The sequence below is a fragment of the Acomys minous genome, assembly GCF_964271855.1.
Source record: "Acomys minous genome assembly, chromosome: 4".
Lineage (NCBI taxonomy): Eukaryota > Metazoa > Chordata > Mammalia > Rodentia > Muridae > Acomys > Acomys minous.
Window position 1 is genome coordinate 102,844,015 of NC_140486.1, and position 4,860 is coordinate 102,848,874.

The window sequence follows — 4,860 nt, forward strand, 5'->3', positions numbered from 1 at the left end:
GATTTCCTCATTCCTGGAGGGGAAAAAAAAAGCTCAAATCTGGTAATTTCTTGATTCTATAATTTTTAGGTTTTCCATCTGTGCTGTTGGATTCCAGGAACTGTGTCGTTTACCAGCTCTTCTCCCCTGGTCCACGTAAATAAACATAAAAATCATTCTGGTACTATTGTTAGAGTAAAGCCTTCTGGTCAAGAGAATAAAATCTCTGGCCTGGATAAGGATTTAATGCTCCAGTTGGGTTGGTTCAATCCTTTTAGCCAAGGGGCCATCCTGAGAGAAGTGGGCTCACCCTCAGCCACCTAAAGAGATAGGTGGAACTATTAGTCCTTTATGGAAACACTGTACTTTTCCTTCCTAGGGTCCCGGCCCCAGATGCAGTAGCTCACAAACATGGCCCTCGAGTCTGCCTGCTCTTCTGAATTATTTAGAAAATTGCAGTTTCTCATCCCCTTCCTGTCTCAGTCTAGCCATGCTTTCCTTGACCCTTAGGGAACCCCTCAACATTTTGGGCTTCCTCACTCTCCTTCTAAAGCCTTCCTCTGGCCATGTGACTGCTTATCTGAACATGCCTGACCTTTACACCAGTGCAAACAGTCGTTTCTTCTCCGTTATCTTTCTCTGGGTATCAGCTAAGGTTTACAGCCTGCCTGCCCTGGAGTTTCTCATTTAAAGTCTAACAAAATGGTCTTGTTTGGGCTTTTGTCTGAAGTTATTTTATTACTGAGACTAAGAAACCCAAGTTGGGACCTCAGCTATATCCGTATCACTAAGGTGAAGGAAAGGGCGTGGAAGTCCTCCACTGACTGGATTTGGGTTCTGGTACTTTAAGTGTGCTCAATGACTGTGACCTGCTTTCTACTCACTGGGTGTTTGGGGGGACGGGTTCCATTTTGGAAAATACAAATGGAGAAACAAGGCTAAGCTACTCACGAAGCACTCAGTATTCCTGTGAACGTGAAGAATCCAGGCCCTTGTGTCACTCAGTTCTACTATGTGCCTTGAGCTAGATGACGTGCTGAGATCTATGGCGTGGTTTCCTTATCTCTGGGAACCCATGATCTCACCGAAGGAGTATTTCGACACACGGAGCAAGCTGGGAATGCTCGAAAGCAGAGCATAAGGCATGCAATACTGACCATAACTTCCATGGAAGATCAGGAAAGGGCTGTTGGTGTGGCCTTCTGGAAGAGTGAGATGAGAGATGGATTTTATGAATTGGAAGGGATTTGGGTGAACTAAGGGGCAGAGGCATCCCAATTTTCTAAAGCAATCTACTCAAGGAGGAGTTACTCTCAGACCATAAGATGACCCTAAGACACCACTCCTAACTTTTGTGTAACTCTTGTACAGTTACATTAAACTCTCACAGCAAACTAGGATGGGGAGGGAGTTTAGATACTTTTAAGCCTTTGACTTGGTTTGGTTCTTTTTAGTGATTAAGAGTAAAGTAGTCTGGGAGATGGGGGAGCGAGATGGTGTGAGGAAGAGGGTAGAGAGGGAGAGAGAGGGAGAGAGAGGGAGAGGGGAAGAGGAGGAAGAGAGACACAGCGTTAAAATACCATTTCACTCAAGGGACGAAAGCAGGGATACGAGAGAATAATTAAGGCAAACAGATCTGCCTGGATAGGTTTTTCCTCATGGGAAATGGGACTACTACAATTTCATAGTTTCCTGCTTGGGGTTTTACCCTGAAGTATTCAACAGTACTTCATGAAATGGATGCACTGGCATGGTGGCATAGGTTGGCTGTGTTTTTTCAGTATTGTAATACTGCAGATTGAAATGAAGGATGGGTTCTTTTTCCTCTTTCATTGCCTGGCCTAGCATAGAGCAGAGCTTAGGGTCCTGCTCAAACTAAGGCACCAGCCAAGGACAATACAGGCAGTAAACTTTAAACCCCTACCCAGATCTAGCCAATGGTCAGAACAGTCTCCACAATTGAGTGGAGAGTGGGATATGACTTTCTCATGTACTCTGGTGCCTCACCTTTGATCATGTCCCCTGGAGGGGGAGACCTGGTGGCACTCAGAGGAAGGACAGCAGGTTACCGAGAAGAGACTGGATACCCTATGAGCATATACAGGGGGAGGTAATCCCCCTCAGGAACAGTCATAGGGGAGGGGAATAAGGAGAAAATGGGAGGGAGGGAAGAATGGGAGGATACAAGGGATGGGATAACTATTGAGATGTAACAAGAATAAATTAATAAAAAAAAAAAGACAAAAAAAAAAAAAATAACCACAGGAGCTGGAGAGCTTGCTCTGTGCTTAAGAGCAGTTGCTGCTCTTTCGAGGACCTGAGTTCATTCACTTCTTAGTGCCCACGCCAGGCAGCTCCCCTGTAACTCAGCTCCAAGGACTCTCTCTGATTCTGTCATTTTGGCTTCAGCTCAAATCTTCTGGCTGAGGCTAAGGCTTCAGAAATGATATGATTTTTTTCAGTTAAGTCAATGAGTCTGTTTTCTTCTAACTCTTCACCGATGCTAATGATAAAGAGCAACTTAGAGTTTTCAAAATCAAGAGAGGAAAGAGGAAGGGTACTGAGAGGAACCTACAGGGTGGCAGAATAGGACACTGTGCCCGCAGAGGTTACCTTCAGCATAGGTCCCAAAATGTGTGAAAGTTTTGAAGAACGGGGCATAGAAGAAAAAAAAATTGCTTTATCTCTTTCACAACTTGGATTAATAAGAGCAGATTCCGGGGTGGTTATTAGGGCAGACAAATGAAAATTTAAATAAATATGAAGTAGGCAAATTGAACTAGTGGACTTTCTCACAGCTAATTTAGCATGCATCTGGAGTCTGTGCTCCTCCCTGTTCCAGAGACAGCCACATCTTCTAGTGCAGGGCCAGCCTTGTCCCTTGATGAAGGACGGAGTAAACAGATTTGGCCATTTGGCCGTATTGGGTGTCTGCTTACCAGGGCTGGCAAGGCAGAGATTGCTGCCATCAATGACCCTTTCATTGACCTCAACTACATGGTCTACATGTTTCAGGATGACTCTTCCCATGGCAGGTTCAATTGCATAGACAAGGCTGAGAACAGGAAGCTTGTCATCAGTGGGAAGCCCATCGGCATCTTCCAGGAGCTAGTTCCCACTAACATCAAATGGGATGATGCTGGTGCTGAGTATGTTGTGGAGTCAACTGGTGTCTTCACCACCATGGAGAAGGCTGGGACCAAAAGGGTCATCATCTCCATCCCTTCTGCTGATGGCCCTATGTTTGTGGTGGGTGTGAACCACAAGAAGTATAACAACTCACTCAAAATTGTCAGCAATGCTTCCTGCACCACCAACTGCTTAGCGCCCCCTGGCCAAGGTCATCCATGACAACTTTGGCATCATGGGAAGACTCATGACCACAGTCCATGCTATCACGGCTACCCAGAAGACTGTGGATGGCCCCTCTGGAAAGCTATGGTGTGATGATCATGGGGCTGCTCAGAACATGATCCCTGTATCCACTGGTGCTGCCAAGGCTGTGGCAAGGTCATCCCAGAGCTAAACAGGAAGCTCACTGGTATGGTCTTCTGTGTTCCTACCCCCAACATGTCCATCATGAATCTAACATGCTGACTGGAGAAACCGCCAAGTATGATGACATCAAAAGGTAGTGAAGCAGGCATCCAAGGGCCTACTAAAGGACATCCTCGGCTACACCGAGGACCTGGTTGTCTCCTGTGACTTTAACAGTGACTCCCACTCTTCCACCTTTGATGCTAGGGCTGGCATTGCTCTCAAAGACAACTTTGTAAAGCTTATTTCCTGGTATGATAATGAATACAGCTACAGGAACAGGGTGGTGGACCTCATGGCCTACATAGCCTCCAAGAGGTAAGAAGCCCTGGACCACCCAGCAAGGACACGAGACAAGAGAGCAAGAAAGAGGCCCTTGGCTGCTAAGGAGTCCCTGTTCCAACTCAGCCCTTGACACTGAACATCTCCCCTCACAGTTTTCATCCTAGACCCCAAGAATAATAGGAGCAGCCCAGGGAGTCCTATTCTCTTGAATACCATCAATAAAGTTCACTGTACTATATATACACGTATGCATCCATTGCTAATTACCAGGGAGGGGACCAGGAAAGGAGGATTGGGACCTCAGCTTTTGGGGATATTTTTGGGCTTATCTTTTCACTGTGTTCTTTGCTGAGGTTGCATTGAGAAATGATCTCGCATCTAAGGAATGATTGGCAACATGCCACCTATCTACAGATTGCATGAGGTGATGGGTGCCTGGATGCATGCACAGAGCCTGTGGTCCCTTGGCCTTGGCCTTTTGTTCAGAGAGGGCTGGTTGAGTTAAATGACCTCGGAAACACCGCTCTACAAAGCCTCTCTTTGGCATTGTTTGCATATACTTTTCTCTCCAACAGCTTGTATAGATTAGAGCATTTCCTACAAATCATATAGCATATGGTGAAAACAAGTCACATAAACATTATAAGTTTTCGAGGACAGGCACTGGGAATTTTATGAGGAGAGACGGCCTCATTCTGAACTGTTGCCATCAGTCCTCACCTGGATGGCCCCAGCCACACCTCATACTCGGGCAGAGCATATGTGAATGGGCCATTGTCTTTGTACAGCAGCTCTGACCGTTAGAGTTCCTGTGTCCTTAACGATACCAATAAGCTCGTTATCACCAATCTCCAAAAATGGAGGTGCCATTTAAAACCATTTATTTTTTGCTGACAAGTTTCCAGGTCATATTGCCCCTTCCTCCATACATCAGCTAGGTTGCTTGTTCTCTGGCACCCCATGTCCTGCTGAAGAACAACTCTCCAGAGACAGTTTAGGCTGCAGATATTGCCAGTCAAGCCACATGCGGTGGTGTCAGTGTGTAATCTCGGTGGCCCT

The 4,860-nt window shown here is 46.1% G+C and overlaps 1 pseudogene across 1 annotated transcript; it reads left to right on the top strand.

Moving 5' to 3' along the window:
* The first annotated feature begins 2,976 nt into the window (after positions 1 to 2,976).
* Positions 2,977 to 3,940, top strand: LOC311596465 (glyceraldehyde-3-phosphate dehydrogenase-like; annotated as a pseudogene). The gene has a single exon. The product of its transcript is annotated as a glyceraldehyde-3-phosphate dehydrogenase-like (transcript).
* The last annotated feature ends 920 nt before the right edge of the window (positions 3,941 to 4,860 follow it).